General features: G+C 37.1%; 1 protein-coding gene across 3 annotated transcripts in view; it reads left to right on the top strand.

The window, feature by feature from the left end:
- SNX29 (sorting nexin 29) overlaps positions 1 to 20,572 on the top strand; it is a 144,644-nt gene that overhangs the window by 117,795 nt on the left and 6,277 nt on the right. The window lies entirely within an intron of this gene.

Here is a 20,572-nt window from a genome sequence, read left to right as displayed (position 1 = left end):
TGTGGGATAAAGTGGTTGGCTCGTAGTCAGATAGCATACAGTGGGAGAGGTGTGCACAAGACTCCTTGTACCCCCAACTTCCACTCTGTCGTTCTGCTGCTTTGTGGGTTCCCTAGAGGAGTTCTTGGCCCAGCCATGGCTCAGGCCTTTACCTCCTTTGGAGCCTGTACCAAACTGCTGCTGGTTTGCTTCAGGGGGCAGTCAAGTGCAATCGACACAACATCCTTCTAAACTCACCCTAATGAAACACCTCAGTGTTGTATTGTTCCGGGACTAAGACACCTCAAAGAAAAGGCATTTGTCATTTGTTTGCCTTGGTGTGATGTTCAATAAAACTGGTATGTCGTGCAGCAACTCCACAATACTGAAGCGGTTTATGTATTGTATTTATTGCCTCATTATTGAGTCTTGGCATTAAAAAAAAAACAAAAATCAACTTCACTTTCAAATAGTATGACTCTTACACCGATTACCATCTCAATGAAGACAGTGAGACTTGCTCTGCAAAGTTAATTGCTACTAATTGTTCAACAGGCCTCACAAATAGGTATTTATGAGCATATTTCCATCAAGTAGATTTTTGTCATGCTTCTGCGTATTCAAAGTGACCTTTACAATCCTTATGAGAAGAATAATTTAGTGTATACTGTATGGGAATTGAATACTCTCCAGTCACCATTGGAAGCATTTGAGGGCTTGTGATATTTTATGTTTGCCTCAGAATAAACTCTTGGTTAATGCTGCCTGAGAAAATAATGATGTTAAAACAGGCAATACTGTTATTTTATGTCTAAAATTGTTGAAACAAATGAGGGAGGGGATATGATATGGTATTTCTTTTACACGTGTGGAAATGTACAAGAAATGTTCTCCATTGCATGGTTTAGAAGAATGGGCCAAAATTTTAAAGCAAGTAGATTGACAGTAACAGTCAAGAAGCACTTTATATGTTGCTGTTTGTAGCTAATCGGTATATATTGGTTTCCTCTACAAAAAAAATACTTATAAAGCTCTGAAATAAATGGAGATTATGTTGAACAAAGCCATGTTCAATGTTACAGCAAACATCAGTGCTGTACAAAACGAGCTTTCAACTGTGCTATGCATTTTCTGATGGGTCTATTTCCATTTGTCTTTTGCAAATAGTAAAAATGGCTCTAAGAGTTAGTGAAAATGCCAGGTTGCCTACCATGAAAATATGAAATCATCAATTTACTTAATATTTTTTCATTTAACACCTTTATAACATGCAGAAATAGTTTAAGGTCACTTCAAGTTCCTTTTATTACTCTTGATTATGCCTGGTTACCAGTTTGTATAAGGCAATTGTTTTGCATAACCATCTTTCTTAGTCTAGCCAACTTGGTTCAAGATGGGATGCTGGTCAGTTTAACTAAGGAATTGGTGGGATCTAGATGCTTTTGAATGTTTTTTTTTTGATTGGGCCTCAGGAATTGTATCACCACTTTCTGTGATTTTCCCTCCCAGTTAACAACAGCCTTAGTAATGAAAGATCATTTTGAAAGAAGAGTTGTCATTCACAGTAGCATTTACTTCTTCCTTTTCATCTTGCTCTTTTACTGCTTGCTAATAAACTCAGCAAGTCTTTAGCAAGAGTCAGGTTTTCTAAACTGTAGTTTATGTCCCTAACATGCTTAACTTGTAGCAGTGCAAGAAAAGGTTAAGATTTTTCTCATGAAAGAACACACAGCCAGTTAAAGTTTTGTGTCATTACAGCAGTGAGCCTGTTTCCTTGGTAACAAGCAAGTCACGTGCACTCCCTTGTTAAAAAGTGAACTCTTTACATATTCAGGCATTTCTGTACTGCAGCAGGTGTTTCTGAAATTGGTAGCAAAGAGTGGGCTCTAGAGCCAGTGAAGGAAATTCCAATTTTGAGTCTGGGCAAAATAGGGAGAATGCATTTGTAATTCTCTAGTTTACTTCGCAAGCAATGTAAAATTAAACCAGAGAAGAGACTTGCAAGAATATAACTTTAATCTGTTTTTCTCTCTTGCAGTTCTCAGCTCTGATTTTAAATTCACATTTCTGTCAATGAGGTAGTAATATAACAAGTTGTAATACTGAGTACTCAAAAGTACAGGTTAGCTTACATCAATAAAGTCAAATCTTTAATGCATTTCAGAATTAAATCAAAACAGCTGAGATTGTAAATTATCTTGAATAAAACCAAGTTAGTTGGAAGACTGATGCATTTGAGCACCAGTTCTTGATATCCAGCAATGAGTAGTCACAGATAGGAAAAACATTGTGGAATAGGAAAGGATTTGTTTGTGTCTCACTTCTGCAAGTGAATGTGACTCGCAAGACTCTCCACCGCCTTGCCTGTGTTTGAAAATTCTTGTTTCTGTGGCTTGTATCTGTTTTTGAGAAAGCGGTTTCTTTCTGCTTCCTGTGCTTGGAAAGTTTAGTCCTTCCTTGAAGGTCAGGTTGGGTTTTTTCCTCAGCTCTAGTGGCAGCAGTGACAAAGGAGCCCCTCTCCGTTGAAGTCCAGTTGTAAAAAACTCAATTAGCTATCCATTTTCTCTGCTGGGATTCTTACAGCAAACACTAGCCTGGTAACTGAAAATAATGCTGCTTAAGACTATAAATTGTAAAATGTAAGATGTGACTGCCATCCATTCCCAAATATATCTAACACAGATATGAAGTCAATTTGTAGAGCAAGACAGATATTTAAAATAAATACAAAGATCACTTGTTATTTTAGTAGAAGGAGGTAACTACTAAATTTTTAGACATCCAGCCATTGCACTGAGAGAATATATGAAACCCTTCACAGAGTTCTATAGCTTAGGGTCTAAATATGAATCAACTTGTTTTCTATTGCCCATCAAGAAAAACATATCATTCCTATCAGTATACTTAACTGCATATTCCCCTAACGGGCAAGTATTTGCCAAGGTGGATTTGGTTAGCTAAATCATAAACTATTTCTAATTATAAACACACACACAAAAAATCCTACTTGTATTTTGTCTGTATCTAATTCATCAACAATAGATCCAATATTCTTTAAAGCTCCATAAACCAGTTTTGAATCTGAAACAAATTTTTGCATCCTAGCTATGAAAAGTGGAATACTAGAAATGCTAATATAATTAAATGTGCAGTACTTCAAAGTACCGTCCTCATTCTTGACAGCATGAAATCATTTTACTATGGAATAAGGTATCAAACAATCACTTTACCTTTTTCTTCTTTCAGCAATGTTGATAGCCATCTTGAAACTTTTTCTTTGTGATGAGGCATGATTTTCTGAAGTGAATGGAAGAATAAAGTTGTTCTTGTCAGGCTAGCCATATGATAGCTTTACCTGCCATTCAAATACAGAATTAATGTATGTTTCTTGTAAGCATCGTGGTTTTGTACCAATATGCTTACTTTAACCCTCTTTTTACTATCAGCACTGATTAATATATTTAATTAATGACATATAGGAACAGAATTTAACCCAAGAAGATGTCATTATCATAATATGTTAGGGTGCACAGCACAGTGTCTGGGTTCTAGTTTAAATTAATTTAACAACAATGCATAAAACCAGAAAAGTCCAGATTGCAACAGTAGGCAGTTGTTCACCAGAGTCATTCTTTTAACTGGAGTGACATGTCCAGTAAGAACTTTCAAGTGAGGTTTTCAGCCTGGAGAAGTATACTAAAAATGCCTTAAACTGGTAGTTTTCACAAAATATATTTTGGAAGGTAGAACAGTAGAATAAAAATGTGTCAAAGACTCAGTAGGATTTCCTCACAAAGCTCGAGCAGTCCAGTGTTGTGCTCTGATTGAGGTCTGGGTGGCTGAAAACCTGAGCGAGTCAACAGGGAGTTGAGGTCTATATTGTAATAAAGAAAATGTGAAATGAGGGCAAACTGAAAGGTGAAGTAGGTGAATTGATTTGAAAGAGATAACGATGTCTAGATTGTTAGTGCAGGAGAGAATTGGTTTAGGTGGAGAGCTGTGAGAATGACTTGACTTCTGGGCAACAGAGGTTTGACTCGGCTACATAGAATCAACTCAGCACAGGAGTTTGTTAAGGGAAGAATTAGGCATAAAGAGGAGAGAAGCAAACAATAGCAGGGAAAGTACTCGGTAATCTGTGTTGTGGCTGTTGACGTGAATTAATAAAGAAAAATTGGGGAAGGTGGGGAGTAAGAGAATAAATGAGTAGAGTAAGAGTTGAGGAGCACTATAAAAAGTAACAAGAGACTAAGACAGTTTGGATTGAATGAAGAGAATGTATGTGAAAATGAGGTAAAAAAGGAAGATGGTGGGAAAGAATGAAAAGAAGGAAACATGGAAACACTCTCTCAAGGGATTTGTTTTCCTTTACTGGATTTTGTGCACACAGAAGAGAAGCCATTTCACTAGAAGTGATTGGGATTTGCTTTCATTTATTGAAATGGCAACGGTAGCTGAAATAGCAACAAAAGAAGAAGTTCACCATAGGCATAGAATGTTTACTTAAACACTATGTAGAAGGTATTTTGTCTTTCCTTTGAAAATGAGCCTTGAAAAAAACCCACATAGTTGATTCTGGTATTTTAAGAGATTCTTATTGGGTATAAAGATTCAACTCCACCTAGGATCTTGGTATGACAAGGTCTGGTGCAATAATATCCTGCATTCAGTTGTTACCCCATGTATAGAGCAAAGTAAATGACTGGCAAGAAGAGATTCCTCTACTTGTAAGTCTGACCAGCTTGGTGGTCATTCAGTGTACCTGTTCTCTGGGTACTGGGACAAAACTTTGTCTTTCTTCCTTTAATCCTCAGATCTATAAGCTGCCATTCTCTCTGTCTCATACCCTGGATATATTTTTGCAAAATGCCTTTTTTCTTCACCTAGCAAATAATTTAACTTCCTTTTACCTAAGGAATGACAAGTTTTCGGAATATCGGCCTTGTTGCAGCCAGGCCAAATGATATTCACCAATTGCAGCTAACATGGCTTAACTCACGTTTAACTTTCATACTTCTAGTTTTAACTCTTTTCCAGCAGTGTTAAAGATATCCTGAATATACAAGCTGAGCTGAGGGTTAATGAGATTATAGCATCACCAATAACGGGCAACTAAAAGCTAAGCTGTTGAAGTGAATTTTATTCATGTTATTTGAAGTTCTTTTTACTTAATATTTGTCTGCCTCCAGTGAAGGAGATACTTTTGTATTTAACTAAAAATTAAGATTTCCAAAATGCTGCCATGCATATTTTAGGCTTCTGAGGAATCTTTCAGCATAATTCAAGATGTCTAGATGTAAAACTCAACCTTTTTATTTTAAGTCCTAGAAACTTGGAAAATGCACAAACAAATGTCTTCTATTTTCTGTAACTTCATCATCTGCATACTTTTAAATCAATTTTTGCACATGTAAACATTCAGTAGATTCTAAGGTAATTTATATGTTGATTCTTTTTTTTTTTTTTTCCCCCATGCTGCGGTATATATACAGTACTCATCCTGAAACCTTAGAATCCATATCTGTATTTCCTCTATAAGAAACATTACCCTTGTACAGTTTCTAAAACTCTGTTGTCTCTATTAGTATCAATATACTGTAAATGGATATATAAAATTATGAAATCTGCATATGTGGGGCATACGTGCATCCTCACAATATTAAATCTAGATGGCAATTTGAATACTATTTAAAATACAGACATTTGTGATATCATCCATATCAGGCTACAGTGGTCATTCTCTAAGCCTAAGATATGAACTCTATGGAAAAATACAGGAAACTGGAACACTTGCCTAGGTAAGCTAACCAGCAACTCTTCCAGATGCAATATTATGGTTGATTCCGACCATATTTATATCTCTGATTCATTGTGGCATCCTGTTAGTCTTTTAGTTGTGTGCGCTGCTCAGTCTATGCACATTGCATAGCTCAGCCAGGCTTGCCCAGAGCCTCAAAGTCTGCCTGTCAACTCAATTTACCAGTCTCTCTGTTAAATTAAGTCTCATTGAGAGCTTGAGATAGGTGTATTCTCAGTTCAGCAGGCTCTGCAGTGAGTTAATATGCTATTTGTATTGTGTTTGTCTCCAGATGGAATGTCATAGTGTTATACTTAAATCTTGGATAAAACAAATGCATGTTTTAGTTCTCATATAAAATGATAATCAAAAGCTGCAAAGTATAACCATGAAAATAGTAAAATACAAAACAATGTACGTAAGACTTTTTTCTGTTAACCTCCTAGTCTGCATCTGATTACTAACAGTTGTAAAATAATGACATTAGAAATTTTTACATTTGAAAGAGATTGACATCTCTATAGGATTGATAAAAACTTTACTTGTAAGCATGTAGAATGTATTTCTACTTCAATGGCTAAGAAATCTTACAGGGCATTTCCTTTCTTCCTTTCACACTCTTCCCCTGCTCCAGCTCTCTCCCACGGGAGACAGTCCTCCACAAACTTCTCCAATGTGAGTCCTTCCCATGGGCTGCAGTTCTTCACAAACTGCTCCAGCATCGGTCCCTTCCCCGGGCTGCAGTCCTTCAGGAGCACACTGCTCCAGCGTGGGTCCCCCGTGGGGTCACAAGTCCTGCCAGAAAACCTGCTCCAGCGTGGGCTCCTCTCTCCAGGGGTCCACAGATCCTGCCAGGAGCCTGCTCCAGCACGGGCTTCCCAGGGGGTCACAGCCTCCTTTGGGCACCCACCTGCTCCGGCGTGGGGTCCTCCCCGAGCTGCAGGTGGAGATCTGCTCCCCCGTGGACCTCCCTGGGCTGCAGGGGGACAGCCTGCCTCACCATGGTCTTCCCCACGGGCTGCAGGGGAATCTCTGCTCCAGCGCCTGGAGCATCTCCTCCCCTCCTTCTGCACTGACCTGGGGGTCTGCAGGGTTGCTTCTCTCACATATTCTCACTCCTCTCCTGGCTGCCGTTTCTGTGCTGCTGCAACATTTTTTCCTTTCTTAAATCTGTTATCCCAGAGGTGTTATCACCACTGTCGCTGATGGTCTCAGCCTTGGCCAGCGGTGGGTCCATCTTGGAGCCAGCTGGCATTGGCTGTGTTGGACATGGGGGAAGCTTCTAGCAGCTTCTCACAGAGGCCACTTCTGTAGCCCCTCTGCTACCAAAACCTTGCCACGCAAACCCAATACACAGGTATACATGATTTGTAAAGGAAGCTAAGTGTAGTACTCTTGTTTGCAATTGGCTAGTTACTTCTTTTTACAATGTAAAACAGTTCTTGGCATGATTACTTGGGTAGGATTCTTTTTAAAAAATTGCTCTAGTAATATACCTAATTTAATGAAAAAGGTTTTTATTTTCAATGTATTTTCCTAAATTCTCTAGTAAATGAGACTAGGTATATCTGGACACTTTATTTCCTAATTACCTTTTCTGTCCATAACAATTTGCCCCATTATTCTGCTGGAGCTGACTTTTCCAGAGGAGGAGAGCACAGAAGAGTTAGCAACTCAAACAATCAATAGTTGAGAATGTGCTAAAACTTTGGGATTGTAAGCAAGTGCAGATGGCTAAATGTTTTTGCTGTCCCTACTGTATGATGGTGTCTGTCTTCCAACGTGTGGGAGCTCTCATGCTTTAAACTACCAAAGCTGTATCTTTCTGTGCCTTTTCAATCAAAGTCCTAAATATTAATATGTTTTAAAATGGGCACAGAATTTTCAATATAAAAGGTCCACAAACATACAGAATATTATGTTACATCCTAATACATATTTTTATGTAGCATCCAAGTCATCAAAGAGTACCACACTGGCAAAAAAAATCAAAGTGAATAATTTTTTTTGATATGAAGATAATTTTTTTCTCAGTATAATTTTTTAAACTATTCAGCAGGTGACAATACACAAAATTGTCTCTATAGTGACAGTTACCAGAATGAATACATAATGGTAAATGTGGATGATAAGAGCAATTTATTGCATGGTTGTTCAGGACTGTTCCAGGTACCTCACGGCTTCATGTGTCACATGTACACCCCACACATACCTCTGATATATCTGAATAATGTTCTTTTCACAAAATTTGCCCTTCCTGAGCCAGTTTCCTGCCCACTAAGTTACATTACCTCCTGATTAGTAGAATCTGATACCAGATTTCATGACAATTATAAACCTAAAGCATTGATACCCACTTAATAACCTCTGTCTGCCATGGCAGTAATGTTGTCCAGGAAAACAAGTTAAACAAGACCACCCTTGCCCAAATCTACATGAATTCCCTGTAAATGGAATTGTGGCTTTCAAAGCTTACTTTTTGGCCTACTAAATCCTGCAAAACAGTTTGTAGTATTTATTCTACAGCTGCACTTAAACTAGCTGATCTATAATTGCTTGTTAAGTTTCTCTTTCTGGAGATTATTTTAAGAAATTGCCAGCTTTAGATATTCACAGTCAAATATCAGCATATGTAGCTGAAGATTGCATAACAGCTAGTTCAGGAGATATATTTTGGAAAACTTACAGGTAGGGGAAGGGAACCATCTGCAGGTCTTCTACAGAAAATAAGTGCACGACCAGAAAGTGTTTTAGAAACTATTCATATAAGCATGTTGTTTTGTAAGAAGCCATCTGGTCAGTCAGAGCAATCTATGTGCAAGTACAGACGAATATGAGAGCTCTGGGATCCATAACCCTTAGTTAACCATTCATGATCTTCAAAACAATGCCTTCAAGGAGACCCCTTTTGATGATGTATTATTCCGCTGTGTACAGTGATAGCTCGAGTGCTCCAAAATCTGATCTCTTTGTTTGGAATGGCAGAGTACTGGAAAAGCCCATAACATTTCCAGGAAGAGAAATTTTCAAAGTTACGTTCTCCATACAGCTGAAAGCAGATTTCAGGTAGGTAGTGTAGCATGAGGGCTTTGAGTGGATGGGATTGTGGACTTTCTTTATTGAGAAGTTCTCATATCCCAGATCACTTTTAGTGATTTTTTTAAATTAGAATTTGAAATGTACAACTGAAGAGGAAAGTATTTATTTAAATATATGTTCATAGAATGAATAGAAACTGCTTAATGTAACTGAAAAAACCAAGTCAAATAATCTCTTATTTATAATATACTTATATTGTATTTATAGTATATTTGGAAGTTGCATACCATGCAACCATGGCACTTTAAGAGTTTTTTGAAGCCCTACTATTCCAACAAAGGGTGAGGTTATTTCTACTTCTGACTTCTTTGATGTGTTGAAAGGAACTTAAGGATTTCTGACTTACTTTAACCAGTCTGCATGGCAAAATATATCACTTAAAACTACACTAGCCTGGCCTGGGTGACATGACCTGGACAAAACTGAGTCTGGAGTTCCATGAGAAGTTCAAATCTCTACTTAGAAAAATATTACATAGTCATGAAACTGATAGGCACAGTTTATAACAGATAAGTCCAAGTACAAACAACAGTGGCTTAAATTCAGAGTGTACAGAGTGTATGTTCAAGAGAAAGTCTTTGACTTCCCATATCAGCTTGAATTCTATTAAAGGGAAAGCTTGATTAAGATACTTGCCAACAATGCAGACCGTCTAAAAAAACCACTTTCATTCCAAGACTTTCTAAAACATGGATGAATGGAAGAAATCACAGACCACTAAGTGTGTATTTGATATACAAAGGCAGCACTCTCCAGTGAGAGCAGGATTTAGTGGATTTATTGTTTAGGAACCAGGGTCTGAGTAACATGACCTAACAGGTTAGCTGTATCTCCTTTTAGTCAGGGCAATAGACCTGTGTTCTCTCTTCAGTTCCCAAACACCCATTGTCTTATCAGCAAATTGTCTTTCTGATACTCTGTGAAGTTGAAAATGGTATTTTTTTCAAGATATCTGATGCAGAAAAACAAAGAACGATTCCTGTAAGTCACTGCATGCTTTCATTTCCTACTGATGAGAGTCACAGTGGGGCACAGCGAGCATCAGTCCAGCACTGTTTGTGTTCCGTAGCGTGTAGATGAGGCCTTTGTGCAGAAGTAATCACTCTAGATTAAGGAGAGGGCCCTTTTCATATTGGATGGTTCTCTGTGACATTTGCAAACATTTTTGGCACAGGATGGCATTTGCAAACAGTTTTGGCATAGTGTATTTATGTAATGCATTGTCAGAAATATCGCAAGCCAAGCTCTCAAACATGAGTTTATGATTTTTGCTACAGATCTCCTGAAATGTCACTGTCTCAGTTCAGTTGCCCTTGAGGAATCTGTTAGGGAGGAATAAAAAAAGGGGGGGAGTAAGTATTGAAAATACACTGTTCTTTAAATCAGAACGTGTGTGTTTAAATATACGCCCTTATGTAAATTTTACATAATTACTAGAATGGCAGTTTTTTTAAAAAATTAATTTTCTAATGAAACCACATGACTTTAAAATTTTTCTCTTCATGTAATTGTTAGATTTGGAGTATTGCAAGAAAAACTATTCTGTAATGCTTATTTCACTGGGAAGAAAACCAAAGATTAAGTTTAATTACTTTTCCACAGTGGAAAAGATTTTGAGGAGTCAAAGAGGCTTTGCTGAGAGGTGGATATATAAGCTTTATTCCTTTCTCTTAGCATATGAAACGGTAAGGAATTCTCATGAAAATGTGGTTTAGAAAAATCTGTTTATACATCTTATATTGCAGTCTTCCAGTGCTTATTCATACTCCTTTCTGTGCAACACTGACAGTAATGGATAAATGGATGCATCCATTCGAATACATGAAGCAAATAATCTTCATGAGGGAGGTATCTTTGTACTTGTGCATGTGCTTGGCTTTAATCCAGACCATAACAAGTTTGTTTATGCCTAACTGCACAGTTTTTCAAAAGGAGGTGGGTTATTTCTTTTCCTCATTTGAACTTGTATTGAAAAATATTTCAGCAGCCATCAGTTTCTCATGTGAAAACAGCATGAATTAGCTACAGGCCATCACTGAAATTCAAAACATCCTACAGAAGCTTTGTTCCTTAGTTTTGTTAATCTGCCAGCTATAAACATAGTCCATTCAATTCTGTTGTATTTCAGATGCTATTTTTGTGGTGTATTTTTAATACGTTTGGCACTTCTGTGGTAATAGCAGAATCCATGAACAGTTAGCTGAAGGATTCTAGAATAACTTGGTGTAATTATAGGCACTCATCTATTAATAACAAAATTTAATGGTATGCATGCATACTTCCCTGCCATATCACTTCACGTCATTAACAAATGAGTAAAGAAAGTGATTATTGCTAGGTTTTTGGGAATATTCTTTAGACTGCTTCAGGGGTCTCCAAATACATTCTCTGTAGGTACAAATTAGGCCAAATGTCAGTTCAGAAATGCAAAATTACCCGAACTGTTGAGGTCTGTGCAGAAATAATAGAAGTAGCTTCATCACACAGTTCTGGTTCATCTGCAGCAAGAAGAGGTTGCACAGATACCCTCTCCATGCTTGTTCCACTTACTGTTTCAGTATGGCCCTGACCCAGGGACAACATGACTGGAGTGCTTTGCATATTTACAACATCGGTCTAAGTATAACATCAGGCTATTCTTGTCTATGATGATGTAGTCAGAATAGCTGCAGATTTCCTAATGCAGATCTGCTTTATAGTGAAATGGGCTTCTTCAGTTTACTCTTGCTAAAATAACCCAATTTTAGACAGAAATTACAGGAAGTATTTGTACTGGGATGGCTGATGTACCCATCTCTGAGAGCAGACCAGAGTAATTCTTCTTCAAATCTTCACATATTAATTACAAAGTCCCCCAGAGTTTGATTACACCAACTTAATATTAACAGTTTATTAAATCACATGATATAATAAGGAGAACCACTAATACGTGGGTCTGCAGGGATTGCTGTTCACTGTAGAAAGTGTTAGAAATCTGTGCCTTATAAACAGCTTGCATAAAATTGCTTAATTTTGCAACTGCAAAATGAGCCAAAGAGCCTGTTTCTTACTATTCCGTATCTGTTTTAACTCTGGAATCTTGTTTCTGAAATTTTATTCTAACCTTTAAGTAAAAGATTTAATTTATTAGTCTTAATACAGTTTCTGGGTAAATCATAAATATACTGAACAGCTCTGAATGTCAGGCTCCTTTAAAAATCTTTCAGTAGAAGACTCCTACATATTAAAAGAGATAAATCCCAAAGCACTAGCTATTGAGAATAGCTAGGTATGACCAAAGGGAAATAAAATGGGGCTGGTTTGCATTGTCAGGCAGACTGAATATTTTATCATATTTTTACTGTTAGCGCTACAGCTGAGTCAAATGCATCTAAGATGCCCAACAAAATCCAGTGCCCAGCTTTTTATATGTACAGGACAGCTGTATGTATAAGATTAAAAATGCTTCATGTCTGATTGTAGAGCTGTTGTTACTGCAGTCAAGTTGACGTATATCACCTGTGTAGGGCATGAATAGCCTTCACATTGCATCAGCGTAGTCCTTTGCTTCTCAGGCCTGTATAGTAATATCACAAGGAGGAGCTGTAGGCACATGCTGTATATGGTGTCTTCTAAGACTTCTCTCCTGCTGCTTGCAAAGCAGAACAACCCTAACAAAGATGATTCTGCATCATCTTATTGCCTTCTGGTACTGTATACGTTCACGTGCAGTATTGACCTGTACATACAGATGCTTCATTCATTTCTAAACCAGGGAGTGATACCTCAGCAGCTTTTTCAGCTACCATTTAGCTCAAAATTTATTCAGAGCCATAAAATGTCCTATATCAAGGTTGGCTAGTCTTCCTAACACCAAAATCTTCACGTGGCCGAAAGCCACAAATCTCAAAGAGATAAGGAGAGGAGGAACTTCCCGGGGAGTTCATAGATGAAAGGTGAAAGTCCCGTTTTTGTGATCCCGGAACTTCCTTATAGGGCAAAATTCAGCTGGGCTACAGAAGCAGATACTTTTGAGTAGCAGCGGCCATTTACAGGCTTCTCTACATAGCTGAGAACATTCAGCAGCTCCCAAGCTGCTGCTGCCCACTTGCCAGGCATGCAACTCCAGTGCTGGAGTTGCAGTTAAATGGCTGCCAGCAATATGAGAGTCACAGCTGATCACCATTGTCCTAAATTGTTTTTTCTTTAATATTCTGGCAAGGAGCAAGCTTATTGCAAATTTTATTTATTTTTATTTTGAACTCATTGGCAAAGTTGCATCTGCATTAGAGAGGGACCAAGATGATATAGTTTTTAAAGATTCTGAATCTGATGATACCTGGAGAACCGACCCCAAATTTCAGGAGCTCATTGCCCGCAATTTACTGCGTGTTTAACTCCCACTGGAGTCGGTAGCAACGTTTGCTTCCTGTTACCCTAATTTGGAGTCGTAATTTAAAAAAGGATGAGCCTATATTTATCATTGCCATTTTCCTTCTCACAGAGAAAATAATTCAAATCTGACTAAACAGAAAATGTGATTTTGGTTGCCGATTACTGTGGCACCAGTAATCTTCTTTTTGCTGGCCAGCCTGCTGCATGTTTAGTTTCTGTCTAATCCATCAAGAATGCTGCATCCCAAGCTGGCTCCCTTAGTCATTTACCAGGCAATGTCGTGACTTCTTTGATTAGCTTCCCTTTCTGTGTTGGACTAAATGTAAACATTAGTCCTTGTCTTCATTACCAAGAACATAGTCAGCATTTCTCTTGTTATTCTGTTGACAGTACTCAATTCTGTACTTTATTTACATATTTTCCCATCTTGATTACTTTTGTTTATTTAGAGAGTACAGGTTTAATTCCACTATGCCAAGTCTCAGCTCACTCTCTGTGATTATGCTTCCAGGTGCAAGTGCACTGTTTTCTATGTGCTACCCAGCTCAGTGTGAATTTTTGTTTAGCTTAGGGAAACTAAAAATAATAGGCTAAAATTAAGAACAATCTAAAAGCTCCCAAAGTTTGAGATTAAGACCTATATTTTTGAGGTTTTAGGTCATGGATCACAATTAGTATCAAGCTTATGGCTGGAGTGCAGTAAGGTGCCCTTAGTATTTAAAAAATAAAAACAAAACCCAGAAAGAGTGATTGCCACAAAGCACTGTTCCTCACTTTTATCATTGCTAACATGTTTTCCAGAAAAGAGCTGTGATTCTGTGGGATTCTAGGAGCAGTTTTTAAGTTTGTCCATTTTTCACATTCATAGCTATTATTGTTAACATGACATCCATTCAAATCTGGATCTGACCCTGAGAACGGTCATGTAAGCTCTCTTCTGCCTTGTTGCATATGTTAATATCGTGCTGTAATCTTCATGAGAAATGAAGATACTTGAGAGAAGCAGCTGATACCTCTTAGCTTGATGGAGCAATTAAAACTCAAGCACTTGCTTGGAAGATCAAAACAACATGTTTTGATCACAACTTTTCTTTATCATTCCATTTGCTTTTGTGGTAATTTTAAAAGAAGGGGTTTGTTTTTAAAAATAAAATAATAATGGTAATTGTTTGTGCAGGTTGTTTTTTATGATGGGCAGTTTACTTGCAAAACTCAAAGCAAAGACAGCCAAGTTGCATTATTCCTATGGAGACTATTTAAACTGTTTTGAAAAGTGTAAATGCTAGTGCTTCTGGGCAAATATTCTTGCCTGGCTGAATTTGGAGCAAAGAGTCAAGGAGCATGGAGGGGGAAAAGCCTCTCAACAGGGAAGCAGCAGCCGACTAGCTACACCAGGGCCATTACCCCCAGCTCAGAACTAAAGCACCAACAGCTGTTTGCTCCCTGAGCAAATGGAAATGTAGGTGGCAGATTTCCAGAATAGGAGACTGGTAACTGTGCTGCATTACCATGAAGCCGAATTATGTGGTGTTGAAGGTTAAAAGTCAGATATGGTGAATATGCACCATGGTTTTAATTGAAATTAGTCTAAGTACATTAGTGAGCTCAGTATCAGGTAAATTATAGGGATGAACGGGTAGGAAGAAATGTTTTAAGCTTTCAGATTTTTCTTCTCTGTGATATTGGCAAAATTAGGCAAATTAGAGGAGATGGTAAATGTGGGGTTTTTTTCATTGCTTGGCATGAAAGGTGGTCAACTTTTTGCATTTTTTTGTTCTGTGTAAACTAGAGGCAGGTAGCTCACAAGTGTTAATATATAACTCCTTTCACTGGCTTCTCATACGCTGGTGTCTGAGAACACACTTTCTGTAAACTCTTTCTGTTGTTACTTCCAATGCCAATCGTATTGATTATGGGCTGTTTAAAAGCTAATTTGGTAATTAAAGTTGTCTCCATTCCATGTCATTTTTGTGTGCAAACAGCGTGTGAATATGGAGGAGGAAGTGCCTGGCTAGGCACTGTAATGCACTGCTGTCTCTGCACATTGAAATAGAACTCTTGTCTGACAAGTAGCAATTCCTTTTATTTTCACATATATGATGCATTGTGAATCTTGATGCACGTCTTCTGTTTTTAGTTACCTCAATATTTTCAATAAAAATGTATCCTAGATCTGTCTCTGCTTTCCTTAAAGATGATAATTACAGTACTAGCAGGAAAAAATAAATCCAGGTATTCACTGAACACTGTTCTTCTGAAAGCAAATCCTCCATTTTGTTATTATATAAACAACCTTGGAACATGTTCAGCTTCTGAACCATTTGTTCATTAAATTACCTATCACTGAGAAGTTGTAAATTATACTGCTTACACAAATTGAGCTAACCCCCAACAGAGTAGAATGTTGGCGATTTCTAGATGGAAATGGATGGAATAGCCAAACTTACTGCCTTTCAACTAATCATTGAAATACATGAAACAATTATATCCATTATAAAATAGTGTATTATGGTGAAATTTTTCTTATACATGTGTTCAGTGGTTTCTGGCTTTCTTGTTAGTTGTGAAGGGATCATTTACATGAGTACCATATTTATGCATTATTTTATTCTAGCTGGGGAACCACAAAAAATGGAAAGTAACCATTCCCTAGTGCAGATGTCATTATGCATTAGAAAGCCAAGGAACGAGACTCTAGGTAAAAGTATTGCTCAGACGTAAACTAATGAAAGGTCATTTTTACAGGGTTCTGAGCATTTCCTCAATGAAAATGTATTTCATCCAAAATTAATCACAGGTTTTATTCATTTTATAGATATAACTAATGGATGCTAAACATTTACTGTACAGTAACCATCTTGTTATGCCAACTTCAAAGTAAAGTTAGCGGAAGAATTAAAAGATCTGATCATCAGAATTACGTATGGTGTCATGGTTTACAGAAAAATTCAAATATCAATGCAGATGATGTTTGTGAAGACAATCTTCATGCTGGTAGTGAACTGATTTGTAGCATGAGAATGTTCGAGTTAGGATCATTCAAGTTATAACAAATGGAAGCGTGATTATGTGTTTGTAATTATTTCACAGCAAGAAGAGATTGAATACATCATTATGAATACTGTGTTCTGTAGAAGTATGTATGTGGGAGTAGAAGGAGCTGTATATTGATCAAACAGTTGGATAGAATATTAGAATTAATGCTTTTCATGTCTTGATCAATTCAGATCTAATTTTGATAGGACATGATTATTCAGTTTTTAACCTGACAACTTTGCTCTAATAGTATCTGCAGGATTTCAATGTTGAAGTGTACTGTAGAGGATTATCTTACCCATATCTTTCTGTCTCTTCTGTTAATAGCTGACTATTTAAACATCCCAACTCAGTCATTTATATTAATGGATGGAGATCGCTGTTTCTTATTAATAATTATATTTAATTTCTAAAAAATTGGGAGTGATGGCAGGAATGTGGCTGCAATTATTCTTACACTTCAGCAACTAGAAACAAGGATTTTACCCAGATCACTGCAAAGCAGGAGTTACTAGAGTATATAAAATGATTTGAAGAAGTCAGAGTCTTAATTAATAATGCCACTAAACAGGTGTTTTAGCTGATTTTGATTAGCAGAAGGTGCTGAGGTATGTTGTTTTGGCAAGTCAGAATTAGTTCTCATTTGTCTAATAAGGATCTCTTAATATAGTATAGGCATTGTTTAATACTATTTTTTTGAGGAGGCTGCCTGCCTGAATCCAGTTTACCACATTAAATACTGGGGTTATAACCAGGAATTAGATTATTGTAATGACAAACAAAAATATTAATAACACAAGAAACTGGCAAAAAAGTCACGAAATTTATCTGCCACCCAATGCCTTTCTTCATGAGGCATGTTTAATACAACTCAAGCAAAATTACAATCATGTCTCCAGAGATGCATTTACATGTGAGAGATAGGTAGGTAGGTAGATATGAAATACCTTATCCTGAGCTTTGCTATACTCTCAAGATGTGCTTATTACTTCTGTTCTCCAGTCTCTGGCTGGTATGAAAGTATTTCCAATTGCAGACTTGTTATACTATTTTTATAAGAAACTTCTCTCTCTAATTTTATCCTGAAGAGTAGACAATGAGATGGGAATTAAATTTCTTCATGTAAATATTCACAGCATCAGCTAAGAGAATACTGCAGTTCCATATGCTAAGTATGTAAAGAAAAACACACAAAATGTGGTTCACATTTTGATACACAGAGAGCAATAAATGAAAGTTATGAATAAACTAGAAGCTGATTAAAAAGACCAGTTATTTTAAGCTATTTTCTATAGATGCACCTCAGGCAGAACTTGACACCAAGACAAAATCGATGAAACTGAATTGGTATCCAAACAAACACTGGGCAGATCAATCGGGAATGCTTAAAAGCTAAACAATGACCTGGTGGGAAGAGGGAATTGATTGCCTCAGCAGGTTGCTTTTTTCTTCAGAATGGGACAAGGTGAGAATGTAAAAAAGCACTTGGACATTCCACTGCTGAACACAGTAATACCTGGCAAGCATCCGGCTGCCTGCCAGACTCAGCCTAGAAAATTAAACCCTGTTAAGACTTCAGTGGCTAAAAAGGTAACGGAATTGAAAGAAGAATGTTGTATTAAAACTGAACAGGGGTAACTCAGACAGATGTAGACTTCAAGAGTAAGTGCTTACCACAGGGACTGGGGGTAGCTGTTCTGGAAGAGTTATTCTTGACTAGCTACTCCCTGGTTTAGATTTACATATTTTAAATCTGTATTTTAATCAGAGTAAAACTATCAACTGTAGGTGAACCCTAACTCAACCCCCAAAAACTAGCCTAGAGACTGTTTTTGCTGAATGAGTCAAATGAGAGGATGTGCAAACATTGCACGTAGGTATGCTTATTCCTTCCTCCTCAATCCCAAACATAGATTGGCAAAAATAGATTCAGAACAAGTTTCTCCATTTCATCTTCATGTGCATTTGCCAGAAATACTGACAGGATCATTTTAAGGTCTTCATACCTCTGCCCAAGAGTTCATGGAATATCTGACCTGTTGAACTGTCATTAGGTTTAAAAAGGTGTCTTCTTTAGTGCCAGGGTCACTGTAAGTATCATTTGACCTCAAGGCCAGAACTAAATTATTAAATCTAGTAACAAGAGACAGAAGAGGTAGGAGATTAATCTTTTCCTCCTACTTGATTACTGTGCATTTGGGGGGGGGGTGTGGGTGTGGGGGGGTGTGGTATTTTTCCCAAATGTAGTGGTTAAACTTTCTGGGTGTTATTGGAAAGTCACCATTTTAACTGTAGAGTAAAAAGCAAGAGCTGAAAGACACAAGTGAGATCGCAAGTTTTCTCATCAGGTTTTGGAGGAGGGAGGATGGAAAGGGGCTTAAGATAGATACTTTTACATGTATGACTTTTTTTAATACTCTAAACTTTTTTCCCTATACAACAACTGTTTCCATGGAAGTTGATCAATTCAGTTTCAGCTCCAGTTTCCTTTTTCATGCTGGATGCATGAAGATCTAATTCCTCAGATGTAAACTGATTTCTGTAAACCTACATAACATAATGATTTGTCTTAGAATTTGGATTGTCATTATAAAAATTAGCTAAGACATTTAAGACAAATTATCTCTAATTTGGTTATTAGATATATCTCGTTCTGGAGTAGCATCATTTAAATTAGCAGAATTACTTGCAATATTTGTCCTTCATTCACAGACATTGGTGTTCATGTAATTATCCTAAGATGATCTTATTACCTTAGCCATGCCTATCAGGGCAGACTGATATTAATTGCTATCTCTTCGTTTTAGGGGAATTCATTTTGCAGCTTTTGCACTTTTTTCCTTGAATGCCATTTTTCCTCCAGAAGAGAAAGAGTGACTTCCCATTGGGCTGACAGTAATGTCATTTTGTGGACATGCCAGCAGGAGGAGCTTGTGTATTAAAATGTACTTTCAATAAAGCAATCACCAAATTAGAGTAATTGCACATAACACTGTGCTTTCTTCTGCAGTGTAAACTACTGTGTATCTGTAAAGCAGCCGTCTGTCTCCCTGATAAAGCTAAAGTACTATCAACAGTGGCCACCATGCTGGTAAATTAACCTATTTTAGATTGAGAAAAGCCCAATGAGGTGAAAATTTAATTTTATTCCATTGTATATTTGATACTTAGATGATTTATGTTTACATGTTCTGAAAGATACATATTTTAACACAGACTCGCAACCCTCTGAAGCCACTATCCCATGCGCTATTTTACAAGCATTAGAGTATCAACACTGCATCACTGCCATTTTATAAATAGTATAAAAATAATGAGTAATAATATTCCTGTTACTAACTGAAATCCATGCTAATGAGCACAGCTGAAATTGGATTCACATGATCAGAATTCTCTATAGCAACTTAGATAGCATTGCTGAGTTTCAAAATAAGAAAACACAGGAGCAGGGTTGGAAGTCCAATTATCCTTGGCTACCAAGAATTAATAACATATTCAAAATTAATTTTTAGAGTTTTTATTTTAGTGGCAAGAAAAATAAGGAATTAAATATCTAACTTGTTAATCTTATTATTAAAGAAGAGGATGATGTATACCACAGGTATTTTATGCAATTTTTTTCATGTGAAGGACTCTAGTTACCTAGGAAAACTAAATACTACAATAGGAGTGCAGTGAATCTTAATTTAGAATAATCCTTTATTATTTTAACTAAGGTTATTTTAGACTTTTCTGCTCAGAAATCTAGACAAGTAAAATACACTGCCATTAAAAAATGATAATTTTATTTTCTGTTAATGTTCAGCATCTGAATTGGGCACATTTTTTCTATACTGTTTTTTTATTATTGTTTTAGTGAGTAACAGCCAATGTGTGCATTGTAGTTAAAAAGCTAATGGCTACCAGTGATACAGCTGCCTTATCTTGCAGAAGTGCTCTGCTTCCTACAAGTGAATTTTCCACTCAGTCCCAGGACTTGTTAAAGGCTTTTGCTTTGCTAAGATCTCTCCCATGTGGGTGCTCAAAATGCTCGAGTGGAGCCTTGAGTGTGCCTATGGCTTTTGAAGGGCTGTCTGACCTGTGAGGAAGGTCACTCTGCGGGAAAAAGGGAACTACACAGAGTAAATTCAGTGATTGTTTTAAAATATAGCTGTCATTGTTTAATCTGGCAAGAACTGCAGATGAGCAATTCCTCCCTTATGGACTTGTTAATGGACTCTGAAGATAGGTGTTGTAAGGTTGGGTTTTTTAACTTATAAAAATAAGCTTGGCTTTGTACACTGTGTA

Source organism: Haliaeetus albicilla, chromosome 22, assembly GCF_947461875.1.
Source record: "Haliaeetus albicilla chromosome 22, bHalAlb1.1, whole genome shotgun sequence".
NCBI lineage: Eukaryota > Metazoa > Chordata > Aves > Accipitriformes > Accipitridae > Haliaeetus > Haliaeetus albicilla.
This window is presented reverse-complemented; position numbering and strand designations above follow the sequence as displayed.